At 37.2% G+C, this 14,130-nt stretch overlaps 1 long non-coding RNA gene across 1 annotated transcript in view; it reads right to left on the reverse strand.

The window, feature by feature from the left end:
* Positions 1–12,545, reverse strand: part of LOC108532759 (uncharacterized) — a 31,368-nt gene extending 18,823 nt beyond the window's left edge. The window contains exons 1-2 of the long non-coding RNA XR_001886543.1: positions 12,472–12,545; positions 10,858–10,963 (exon numbers count right to left, since the gene is read on the reverse strand). This is a non-coding gene — a long non-coding RNA (uncharacterized LOC108532759). The remainder of the gene's footprint in view (positions 1–10,857; positions 10,964–12,471) is intronic.
* Positions 12,546–14,130: the final 1,585 nt, after the last annotated feature.

Below are 14,130 nucleotides of genomic sequence, written 5' to 3' on the forward strand. Positions count from 1 at the left end.
ACACACACACACACACACACACACATACATACATACATAATGGAATACTATGTGGCCATAAAAAGGAATGTATTAACAGCATTTGCAGTGACCTGGATGAAACTGCAGACTATTATTCTAAGTGAAGTAACTCACGAATGAAAAACCAAGTATCATATGTTCTCACTGATATGTGGGAGCTAAGCTATGAGGATGCGAAGGCATAAGAATGATACAATGGGCTTTGGGGACTTGGGGGGAAGCGTGAGGGGGGATGAGGGATAAAAGACTACAAATGTGGTGTAGTGCATACTGCTCAGGTGATAGGTGCACCAAAATCTCACAAATTACTGCAAAGCATTTATTCATGTAACCAAATACTACCTGTACCCCAATAACTTATGGGGAAAATAAATAAATATTTTTTTTAAATACATAATCATATATATATATAATATATATTAAGACCCATTTTTAAGAGTAAAATATTAAAAGTATTCCCTTTGTGATTACAAATAAGACAAAAATATCCATTATCACTAATTTTATTCAACAATATACTGGAGATCCTAGACAATACTGCAAAGAAATAAAAAGGATAAAGATTTGGAAAAAATAAAACTGTTGTTCAGATACATAATAGGAATCAAGTTTACCAAGAACATTTGATATAAAATTACATATAAAAACTATTACATTTTTATATACTAGCAACAGTTACCTAGAAGGTGACATTTTTAAAACATCATTTATAAAATATGGATTTTCTAGGAAAAAATTTAATAAAATAATAAAAAAAACTCTACGGAAAAAATAACACTGCTTTTAAAGATTTTTAATGTAAATAAATACAAAGACTATATGGGATCAAAAGACTCCAGTAATAAAGATGTCCATTCTCCCTAAATTGATCTATATATTCAACAGAATAAATACCAAAATCTCAACAGTTTGTTGCATGTGAATAGCACAGGGAGGGTGAAGAGAGAAGTGAGGAAAGAAATGTGCATGTACGTGTATGTTGGAGTGCTTTAAAATTGAAAGCTGATTCTAAAATTCATGTGAAACTATTAAAGTGTTGGCTATTCTTGACCAGGATAAGCATGAAGAAGAAAACTGGGGGGGAGGGGACTTTGTTCTACCAATTATTAAAAATTATTATAAAGCTACTATTATTAAAACAGCCTGGTATAGGCTAAAAGGTAGAAACAGAGAAAATCAAACAAAACAGAGAACCCAGAACCTCAACAATACATACCAGGACAACTGATATATAATTGAGTTAGCATTGTAGTTCAGTGGAAAAATAACAAAATTTCAAAAGAAAATTGTGCTGTCAGAATCAGGTATTCTTTAGAGAAAAATTAAAATTTACCTTTATCTACATATACATATACAGGTAATCAATCCAGTTATTTAATCCTAAACACCTATATATGAAAAGTAAAGATATAATATTTTAGGTAACATCTTCTTGGTATATAAGAGTTTTAAATAAGACACAAAAGTAAACTTTGTAATAAATAAAATGAAAAATTAGACTATACTAAAATTAAGAAGTTTTGTTCATCAAAAGACACCATGAAGATAGTGGGAAGATAACCTCCAACTGGTAGAAAATATTTGCAACTCAAGTAATTAAAGAAGAATGACAATCCAGATTATAGTATAATTTATGCAAATTGCTAAAAAAAAAAAAAAAGAAAAGAAGATGAAGAAGAAAAGAGGAGGAAAGAAGAAGGAGAAGCAAGAAAAACAAATGAACAAAAGACTCGACTTTAAAAAACAAAATTTGAGGCCCAGCACGGTGGCTCACACCTGCTATCCCAGAATTTTGGAAGGCCAAAGAGCAGGTGGATCACAAGGTCAGGAGTTCAAGACTAGCCTGGCCACCAAAGTGAAATCCCATTTCTACCAAAAATACAAAAGTTAGCTGGGCATGGTGGCATGCACCTGTAGTCCCAGCTACTTGAGAGGCTGAGGCAGGATAATCACTTGAACCTGGGAGGCAGAGGTTGCAGTGAGCCAAGATAGCGCCACTGCACTCCAGCACTCCAGCCTGGGCGACAGAGCAAGACTCCATCTCAAAAAATAAAAATTAATTAATTAATTAATTATAAAAAGGAAATTTGAATAGTCAACAAACATGAAAAGGTTCTTGACCTTACTAATAATCAAAGAAATACAAATTAAAAGAACAATTAGCAATTACTACACTGGCATGAGATTTGAAAAAATTATGTTCGCCGGGTGCGGTGGCTCACGCCTGTAGTCTCAGCACTTTGAGAGGCCAAGGCGGGCGGATCACGAGGTCAGGAGATCGAGACCATCCTGGCCAACATGGGGAAACCCTGCCTCTACTAAAACAAATACAAAAAATTAGCCGGGCATGGTGGCGGATGCCTGTAATCCCAGCTACTCGGGAGGCTGAGGCAGGAGAATGGTGTGAATCCAGGAGGTGGAACTTGCAATGAGCCGAGATCGCTCCACTGCACTCCAGCCTAGATGACAAAGTGAGACTCCGTCTCAAAAAAAAAAAAAAAAAAAAAATTATGTTTTACAATACCAAGTGCTGGTGAGGATGTGGATGCAATGTCAAAGTTCAAACACTGTTTGTGGAGGTATATATTTGCAAAACTCCTTTGGAAAAAATTTGACCATGCCTAAAAATGTAGCACCCATGCATGCATTATGACCAAGCAATTCTAGATATATACACCAGAGAAACTCATGCCTTGGAAGGTTTGTACCAGTTGTTCATAGGAACATTGCCTAAAATTGGACACATCCCAAATGTATATCAACAGTAGAATGGAAAAAATAAAGTGTAACATATTTAAAGTAGAATAATATACCACAATAAAATTAAGTACACATCAATAATACGTGTCAATGAATTTCACAAACAGAAATGAGGAAAATAAGCAAGTGACAAAACAATATTTACAGTGTCATTCCATTTGTATTAAGTTCAAAAAGAAAAGGAAATGCAATGCAATTTACTGACGTGCATTAGTGGTAACAGTATAAAGTAAACAAGAGAAATGATTACCACAGAAGAGTAGTGTGTAGTTATGTTTGAAGGGTAGAGGGAATTATGTCAGAAAGAAACAAAGAAAATTTCTAAAAAACTAGCAATGTTCCATTTTATAACCTGGGGGCAGGGATTATTTGCTTTAATATTATGTTATTTCAGTTGACATATTAGCAACCACTCTGAATGATTAATATTGGTTACAATTTGTTTTTTTTAATCAAATATTCAGTAGTCCATAACTACTTATTGGTCAGAAAGGTAAGAAGTCTAAAGACAGGAAGTTGTTAAATGAATTAAAACATATTCATATGGATAAACTAGATACTATATAGTATATCCATATGTCCATATTCATATTAATATACTATGCAGCAGTTTAAAAGAATAAGGTATATTTATTTAAACTCATATGGCAATATATCACAGACGTACACTAAGTGAAAATGACAAGTTGTACAAATTTCATGTATACGAAAATGGTCAAATCTCAAAAAACATAAAACCATAGCATATTCCCATTTAAACAAATATAAATTTGTAAATGTATTGAATGAGCTCAGAAAAAAAATAGAAAAAATAAACACCAAACTGGTAATGGTAGTTACCTCTACAGAAAGGACTGATGTAGGGTAGAGGTGACATTGGATGGGGACAGGTGAAGAAATCTAGAGGGAATTGCATTTAACCAGTATTATTTGCCCTTTTTTAAAAAATATAAGGAATGTATTTGTGCATCAATTGCTTCCTTTGTTAAAAGTCTAGGACTTTCACTTCTGCCAATGAAGAATTAACTGCTATGGGAAATGTCTCTGTAAACAACTGAAAATCAGACAAAAAGTATGAAATAGTATTCAGACATGTGCAGCAGATAGCATGGGACTATGATCTGTGAGAGAAAGGAAACAAATGAGATGAGCAGTAAAATTAACCCAAATCACTGCCTAGAGAGAGTTTCCAGGCCTCAGTACAGGAGGGAGAACTCAAACAGGAAGAGAATTCAGTTGACTTTTTCTCACAAAGTTTAGGAAACAAAGATAGGGAGGCCAACGTGTCTAGAATTTGCAGACAAGAGTAAGTAGGGCTGCACAGAGGGTTCCGGATAACTACAGAGGGATGCCCTCAAGTCTTTGAGAAATAATCTGTACATAATATGGCGTGAAACTTTAGAAAGTAATAGATCAAATAATTTTCATAGTTCACATATGGCTAGGAAGAGTTTATGTTCAAATTCCGAACCACCACAGACGAGGGATCTCATGATACACAGGAAACTGAATAGAGTCCTCAGAATGGGGGTGGTTTCATAGTGAAGCTAAATGATCAGTAGAATAAAGGCTGCTCTGGACATGCCCTAACAAAACTTAAAAGTATGCCTGGAAATGATAAGACTGACATGAAAGTAACATAACTATATGCAGAACAAATTTGACATGCTTTAAAGAATACAGCAAAACGAGACGGGCGGATCACGAGGTGAGGAGATCGAGACCATCCTGGCGAACACGGTGAAACCCCGTCTCTACTAAAAAAAAATACAAAAAACTAGCCGGGCGAGGTGGCGGGCGCCTGTAGTCCCAGCTACTTGGGAGGCTGAGGCAGGAGAATGGCGTAAACCCGAGAGGCAGAGCTTGCAGTAAGCTGAGATCCGGCCACTGCACTCCAGCCTGGGCGACAGAGCGAGACTCCGTCTCAAAAAAAAAAAAAAAAAAAAAAAAAAAAAAAAAAAAAAAACCCAACATGAAAAAAAAAAAAAAAAAAAAGAATACAGCAAAACCCAGCATGAATGAACATAAAATTCATAATGACTAGAGTCCAATAAAAGTTATAAGCATGTTTTAAAAGCAGAAAATATGATCTATAACTAGGGGAAAATTCAACCAGTCGAAACTGACCCAGAAACAACAACAGAAATAATTAAATTAATAGAGAAGACTTAAAACACTATCAAAAATATATTCCATATATTCAAGGATATTTTTCAAAACATAAATGTGACGAGAAAAAAAGTGGAAGATATAAAAAAGAAACATATGAACTTCTAGGGATATGTATTGATAAATACACTGGATAAGATTAACAGCATATTAAACATTGCAAAAACAAAAAGTGAATTTGAAAGCGTAGCAATAAAAAAAATTCTATGTAAAGCACAGAGAGAAAAAAAAGAATTTAAAAAATGAACAGAGCTAAACAAGACGTCAGTGAATTTGGGGAAATATCAGCCAGTCTAACATACATTTAATTAAAGTTTTGAAAGGAAAAAAGGACTAGGGATTGAGACAGAAAGAAAAAAAAATTTGAAGAAATGATGGCCAAAAAACTTTAAATTTGATGAAAACTGTAAATCCACAAATCCAAGAAACTCAACAAACTTCAGGCAAAATAGACATAGAAAATCACACCAAGGCAAATTATCATAAAAGTGCCAAAAAAAGAAAATCTTAAAAGCAGTCAAATAAAAAATGACACATTTAATACAAATAAACAAAAATAAGAATGTCAGCAGACTTCTCCAAAAATATGCATGACAGAAGACAATGGAGAGACATGTTTAAAATACTAAAAGAAAACACTGTCAATGTAGAGTTTTATACTCAGCATACTTACCTTTCAAAACTGAAGACAAGATAAAGATGTTTTGGGAAAAACAAATGCCTAAATAATTCTTTGTCAGCAAACATGCATTACAAAAAAAGGTTAAAATTCCTCGGGCAGAAGGAAAATATCAGATGGAAATTTAGATCTTCACAAAGGGATGAAGAGCAATGGAAATGGCAAGTATAAAAGACTTTAATCTGATTTTTTAATGTCTTTAAAAGATAGTTGACTATCTAAAAAAATAAGAAAATGGTATTCTGGAATTTTAACATATGTGGAGATAAGACTGAACGCTTTCTCCCTAAAATCAGGAACAAGGTCAGGATCTCTGCTCACACCACTTCTATTTAACATTGTACTGATATTCCACCAGTGCAATAAGGGAAGAAAAAAAATTAAAATCATAGAGAGTTAAAATAATGAAGTAAAACTGTCTCTATTTGCAGATGGCCCAATTGTCCACATGAAAAATCCCAAGGAATATACAAATAGCTACCAGAACTAAAAAGTGAGGTTAGCAAGATCACAGAATACAAGATGAATATATAAAAATCAATTGCATTTATATATACTAGCAACAAATAATTGGATGTTTACTTTTAAAATATAAATATACCATTTACAATTGTGTCAAAAATATGAAGAGTTAGAGATTTGTCTAAATATGTGTAATACTGACATACTAAAAACTACAAAATAAAGTATTGCTAAAAGAAATTAAAGAAGATCTGAATAAATAGACATACTATGTTCATGAATGAAAGACTCAAAATTATTAATGCACCAACTTTCCCATATTGATCTAAGGGTTTAATACAATCCCAATCAAAATCACAGCAGTCTTTTTGTAGAAACTGGTAAGCTGATTCTAAATTTTATAGGGAAATAAAATGACCTGAAATTGCTAAAATAAATTTGAAAAAGAAAAAGTTAGAAAGTGTTCACTACCTGATTCAAGACTTACTGTAAAGCTATAATAATTAAGTCAGTATAGTATTTATATAAGGATAGACATACAGATCAGTGGAACAAAAAGGAGTCCAATAATAGATCTACTCAAAGATGTCAAGGTTATTCAATGGGGAAAGATAGTTTTCTCCAACAAATAGTGCTGGAACAATTGGATATCCATCTGGAGAAATAACAAGCCTAGACACTAACCTTTCACAATACATAAAAATTAACTCAAGAAGCATCACATGTCTAAATATAAGAGCTAAAACTATAAAACTTCAAAAAAATCCATAAGAAAAAATATTTGTGATCTTGGATTAGGAAAATATTTCAAAAATAGGACACAGAAAATACAAAGAAAAGCATGACAAATTAGACTTTGTCAAATTAAAAACTTTTGATCTTTAAAATTGACTATTAATAAGAATACAAGCCACAAAATGGGTGGGAGAAAATGTCTGCAAAATTTGTATCTGATGAAAGACTTGAATCCAGAACATATTAAAAAACATAATTCAATAATAATAAGACAACTCGATTTTTTAGATGAGCAAAAGATTTGAACAAAGAAAATATGAATGGCAAATAAGCACGTAAAAAGATGTTCAACGTCATTAGTCATTAGAGAAATGCAAATTAAAACCACAATGAAATACCACTATACTCTCTCTGAAATAGCTAGAATTAAAAAGACTGACAATACCTAGGACTGATGAGAATATGGAGCAACTGAAACTCATACATTGCTGGTGGGAATATACAATTATACAGCCATTTTGGAAACCATTTTGGCATACGCTTATCATATCACTCTGCAATTCTACTCATAGTATTTACCTGAGAAATGGAAGCATATTTCTACATAATGTTTTGTGTACAAATGTTCATAGTCACTTTATTAATAATAGTCAACAACTGCAAATAACCCAAATGTCTATCAACTATGAATAAACAAGCATATTCTGGTATATCTATACATTGGGATACTACTCAGCAATATAAAGGAAATAGGTCATGCTACATAAAACAACATGGATGACTCTTAAAAGCAGTTTGCTAAGTGAAAGAAACCCAAGACATACAACTACCTAACTGTATGATTCAATTTATAAGAAATACAGGGAAAGGCAAAACTAAAATGATAGAAAGCCCAACAGTGATTGCCAGGGACTGGAAGGAGGCAGAGGTGATTAAAGGGAAAGAAGCATGCAGTAGATTCTGGGGTGATGGGAATATTCTTTATCGTGAGTATAATGAGGCAGCGATGATAAATATTTGCCAAAACTTAATGAACTGAACACTTAAAAGGGTGAATATAACTGTATGTAAATCACACCTGGGGGAAAAAGCTGATTAAAAAAAAGTTTAAGGAGATAAACAGGAAAATGAGGCCAGTGATTATAATGTAAATGTCTAATGCAGCAGGAGTAGGCAGCTTCTAGAATCTTTCAACTCTTCTATCTGCTGCAGCTGCTGGATTGGATCATTGGATCTGTTACCAATTAAAGAAGCTTACAAATGCTGAGAAGATATTCTGTAGCTGAAAGCACCACCTTTCCCTATGTAAGGCTACTGGGGAACCTTTAGAAATCTTCTACTCTTGCTAATTGGCCAGGTATGGATTTGCTGAGGTAGGGAGGGGGTAAACTTGCAGGTGATACTGTGCTTTTATGTCTTTCATCTTATTAAACTCTCCCAACAATCTGAAGGTAAGTAGTTATCCCCACTTTGCAGATAAAAAGTGGAAAAGGCCTAGAGAGAAGAATTTGGGTTTTTAACTTTGAAAGGGATCACATCCATATCCAGATACATTCTCATGAATTTTTGGAACAGCAAATCACAGAAAAAAAATCCCAAAAGCATCTAGAAGAAAGAAAAAAAAAAAATTAGCTACCTCCAAGGAACAACATTCTGCCAATAAATGCTCAAGGAGTTTGTAAGAAGAGTCTTTTGTGCATTTCCCAAAGCTGCATCAGGTAGGATTGAGAGGAAATGGATAGCATCCCCTTTAGGACTGGTAAAGGAAACCAGAGACTTCATAAACAATAGCATGACAAAGAAGCCAAGGAACGTCAAGGGAAGGCCCAGAAGCCAGGGTGACTACAGCAGGACTGAGAAATAGGCCTGGAAGGCCAACCTGATGTCACACTGCAGAAAACTTTATGGTTGAGAAGAAAGAGTAATGATTCTCCCTGCAGCTCTCTGTCCCATGCCTCATCTTTCTATGACCTTTGAATTTCCTACTCTATCCCCAGAGACCCACTGATCCTCCTAACTAGAGAGTCTAGCACTGGGAAAAGGAAGAGTCCCAAGTATATCCACAACCACTAGTCTGGTAGAAAAGAACAAAGAATCCTCATAAAGATAATGTTGCAAAGGAGAAAAGACGAGGTGTATACAGAGAAAGCACAGGAATTTGTGAAGAATAACGAACAGAGCTAATATCTGCTGGCCTCTGTTTGACTGTCCTGTGCTAATGTCTACGATGTTTCAGGATTTACAGATGATGGTACACTTCTTCCACTCTCCCCTAAACCCTCCTACCCTAGTTGGATTAGAAACTCTTTCTTGTTTTGATCTTCAAGTACACCCTGAGAATATCACCAGCACTACAAGTATAAACAAGTAAAGGCTAGTTGAACTCCCCAAATTTTCTGACGTTCTTTCTTCTAGTTTCTTTGCTCCAGAAGTCCCAGACTTTTCCATTCCTGAAATTAATTCTCTTCCTTTAGCTTTGGTGCATCCCTGATCTTGCAAGGTTCAAAGCCTGCCACGTGTTGTAGTCTAAGCTATTCTCTCCCTCTTTTGCTTCTAGAGGAAAGACAAGGGGAGCTTTGGACCCCAGGAGTTGAGGGAGCGGAGGTGGCCCACTCTCTGGCTCAGCTTCCTCTTTTATTTCTTTTGGTCTCCTCAAGTATCTAAAAACAATTTCAGATGCATCTCCCACTGGCATGGGAGAACAATCTCCTGCCAATAACTGCCCATTAGGTCTAGATAAGTGATTCATGCCCAGCTGCACCCTTGGCTAGCGTCTGATATAATTTTACTTTATAATCCTAAAGGAAAATTTGCCCCTTCCCAACCTTAAGTCACATTACAAACTCTCTCTCTACCTTGACATTACAATTAGCCCCATTATCCTCTCCCAATTCCTGGAGTTCCATGTGTAAACAAAGAGATAGGAAAAGGAAATTCTGCCACACATCTAACACTTCACCAACTTCTGATTTATTTTAATGCATTCCCAGAAAGCCTCTAGAGGGCAAGCACCAAGCCTTGTTTGTTGTTGTACTCTGCATGTCTGACAAGTACGTGCTACATGGTAGATGCTGAATAAATGAAAAAACGAATACCTCAGAGTTTGCTTAAACCGGAAGAATTATACAAGATTCCTTCATGCACAGACCTGCAGGCAAGCCCATGAAAAGATGGCTCTCTGTCTGGCTTTCAGTATTCCATCCACTTCAAACATGGCTCCGGGTACCAAAAATGCCCTCATATTTTGGTGCAATGCAGAGTCCATACTGGAGGGATGGGCTTTGGTTTTCATGGTAGGATTTAATATGCGGGTTAGACTGTCAAAAAAGGAAAGGAAGGCCAGGCGTGGTGTCTCATGCCTGTAATCCCAGCACTTTGGGAGGCCAACGAGGGCAGATCACCTGAGGTCGGGAGTTCGAGACCAGCCTCACCAACATGGAGAAACCCTGTATCTACTAAAAATACAAAATTAGCCGGACGTGGTGGTGCATGCCTATAACCCCAGCTACTCGGGAGGCTGAGGCAGGAGAATCGCTTGAACCTGGGAAGCGGAGGTTGCAGTGAGCCGAGATTGCACCATTGTACTCCAGCCTGGGTAACAAAAGCGAAATTCTGTTAAAAAAAAAAAAAAAAAAAGGAAGAGAAGAGAAGAGGCAGCAATGAGAAATGTTACCTACAAGATGGCGGAAGACCAGAGGGGATGGTAAAGAGCCACAGGAATGAGAAAAAGAACTAATAATCTGCGCTCTCCATGTCCCCCACTCTCACAGCTATCTAGACTTTGAATCCACTGGAGAAGCAGCTTGGTTTCTGCCCTTCCTGAGTTCACGGGCTCAGTCTCCTTGTGCTCCTACCTTTTCAAGTGTTCAGTTCCCTGGCAGACAAACCAGCAAAGTTCTACCATAGTTCTATTTCTGTCGCTCCTACGCCATATGAATTAAAAGCACATCAACGAGAAAATTAACTGGAAGGAATAAAATTTCATGGCCATTTGGCAGCCTCATGGTTCAGTGCTACCAGCAGCCCCTCACCTTTGGCTTTGGGCGCCATGCACAAGCCAGCTCCCGCGAGCCACCAGCCATCACCCACAGTGCTCTTCACAGTCATGGCCTTGATAGAATGATCAGACCACTACATCTGCAAGGAGGGAAATCCAGGTCACCGAATGCCTTCTCTCTCCTCTCCAATCTTCTAGCCTATTTCCTTCTACTCAAAATCTCCAGCTATCAGTGCAATCTCATCCCGCAGATCTTTTCTCAAGGAAGATGAGAGGAAGGCACCCTCCCCGCCCATCTCCACTTTTGAAATGACTCCAGGAGTGCCAGCTGTACAGACTTTTCCAGAAGGGTGTTGGAGGAGAGTGTGGCGCATTCAGAGCACCAAGCCTCCCTGATTATGCAAGGCACACAAGAGCGCCTCTATTCATCACCTCGAGGTAGACTATTAAATCTCTGGAAGCCTTCCACACGGTTTAGTAACGGAGATCCATTATGCCCTCCCTCAGGTTCCATTGAACACCAGCAGACAAACATATGGTGAGTAAGTTCTAATGGAATTCCACACCACATGCAGGCTCTGCGCAGAGCTCTGTGCTGGAAGGAAGCTGGCCCCAAGCAGCCTGTGATGGCAGCTCCTCCAAGTGGCTTCTGCAACAGGATTTTCCTGCTTTCACCATGTAAGGATATGAGGCATGGAGAATTTATTTCTGTTTTCTAGTAGAGCGTTTGGTGACGAGTGTGGACATCTTCTTCTGTCCCCACCTTGTAGATGAGCTTATTAGCTGACTTTGGGTAGGTCACTTGCCCCCCCCAAACCTTTGGTACCTGTCTGTGTAAAACTGCCACAAACAATACCTGTTGTCTATTTCACAGGTGTTGTAATAATGAAACAGCTCAATGGACATATGATGCTTTGGAAAGCATTTCAGATTTGTATCATTATCACAACCCGCCCCCGGATTTCCCGCCTCCAGCCCATGTCTATAGGCTTCATTCCATACAAAAGCCAACTGCATTATCCTTAGGAGAGTTAAAAATAAAACAACAAATCTAGAGTATTGATGACATTGATAACAAGAAAATGAATTTTCTGCAACTCAGTAGTTTTACAGTTCCTTTTGGAAGCTATACCTTTTAAAATAAAACCTATCTTCTCTCTTTGTCCTCCCCGTCTCTCATCTCCCCTCCCCTCCCCTCCCCACCAAAAGTGATTATGGAGTGAGAGCCATACTGATTATTTTGACTGATCAACTGGAGAAATTTAGATAAATTTGGCTTTTCATTAACTGCAGCTGTTGTTTCTTTCAGTGCTTAAATGTAATTTATCATTTGAATGTGCCGGCTGAGGAACGTTGCTTGAGTTTTCCTTTGCTTTCAATCATTAGTCCTAACAGTATGAATCCAATTTCTTTAGTTAGCCTTTAAAAAGTGTCCCATTTTCTGTCCTTTATGATTGTTCTTATTGAAATATTAAGGTTTAGGATCAGTTCTCTATCACACACACCACTATCAACATACTACTATTCAAATCCAAATCCAGCTTCCATGCCCTGAAATCACAAGCGCGAAAGCCCAGAATCTCTCAAGGCAGCTCTCTGTCTCCCCACCTCAGTCCCAGCCCATCACCATCCCCACCCACCCGCTTACTTAGAACAATGTTTAATTTGGTCACCAGATTCAAATATGCAGAAGTAAGGCCTCACAAACTCAACAAGATTTCCAGCTCCAGTGCACAAAAAGAAAGTTGTGTAGTTCCACATGACTTGACTGTGAATGAGAGCCGTGAAGTGATAAACGACCTCCAAACAATATTGGCTTCTTTAAATTAAACTATTATTCATTTATACAGGATGATGACTCATGATTATCTGGACAGGAAGAGAAAAAAAAAAATGAAGTAGGAGGAGATAGCCTCAGAACTTGTTTCCTGTTAATGTTCTAAGAGTAACATCATGCTAGTCTTATGTGGTTTCTCATTATTCTTAGCACTTTAGTTACCAATTTAATTATTCTATTGTTTCTCTTGGAAGAGTAGGAGGAGTAGACAGGCTACGTTTTCTTTTTTTTTTCACACCATGATGGATTAAACGTCAAGAATAATTAAATGCCACAGGTTGCTAGCCAACAATTGAACGTTGACATCTTTTAGGAGAACCTACCCAGGAAAGAAGAAAATAGAAATATCCTAACATCTCAGTGTGTTTCCTGACTTCATTTACATAGGCAGGGATCCTAACATCTTAAACTAAAATGAAAAAAAAATAATAATAACAGAGCCTCTCCAAGCTAATAATTATTCTGTGCTTGGAATGAGAGTGTTCAGAAGAACCAGACATTTATGTCGAAATGTTTTACAAAGTAGAAGTGGGGGTTTGCTCCTATGCATTCTGGCATATGAGAACAACAAAGAATGTGGATCATCCCAAAGACTTATGGGGCCATTTTCAAAGGTTCTGTTTCTGAGATTTTGTGGGCAAGGAAACAAAGGAAATGTTATTGGTTGATTTATCAATAATTGATAGACTAGGCTGTACTTCCAGTTCCATTTAAGAACCAACTACAAATAAAATTGCTAGCGCATGGTTGAGTAAGAACTATCTGGGGTGGATGAAATTGAGAAATATTCACTGAAACACTAATATTTCATGAAGACCAGAAGACCAAGGTCAGTTTTGTTATGAAAGACCCTGAGGTTCCAGTTCACTTTGAAATGCTGAAGCCAGGCACTTTCAGGGTGTTCTATTCATTCTGGCAAGTAAAGACATCTTCCAAACACACAGCAGTGACTTTATTCGAGCACAAAAGTTGGCCACTCTGGGAGTAGCAAAATCTAGACAAATGATAACCTAGATAATGTGTTCTTCTCTATAAGCACCCAAGTTTTTGTGAGGAACAGCTTAACTTTTGTGTGTTTACCACAAGAAGACTCTCAACTCTCCACATGGCTTGAGTGATACCTGATATCTCTACAATATTACGGCCACACATGTCCCCTCTCTTGTTTGATTTTTTTGGATCTCCTCTTTCCCCAAAGCCCAGTCTTCCTTAATATAAAGAGGTTGGTCTTGAATCTGCATTCTCTGCTTCCTATCCCTTTAGCATCACTCATTTTGAGTGGCCAGTCACTCACTTATGGGGCACGGACAAAGTAACAGACAAACCAAAAGCCCTTGCAAACCAAACAACGAGGGCCAGGCCAGAAACTATCAGCTCTTTCTGGGAAGCTGAGACGCAGTGCCCTGAGCGATGATGGAACCTGACAGGAACAGAGAGCACAGCCCACTCATCCTAGTTACAAAATATCAA

This window comes from Rhinopithecus bieti, unplaced genomic scaffold (assembly GCF_001698545.2).
Source record: "Rhinopithecus bieti isolate Rb0 unplaced genomic scaffold, ASM169854v2 scaffold_7681, whole genome shotgun sequence".
NCBI lineage: Eukaryota > Metazoa > Chordata > Mammalia > Primates > Cercopithecidae > Rhinopithecus > Rhinopithecus bieti.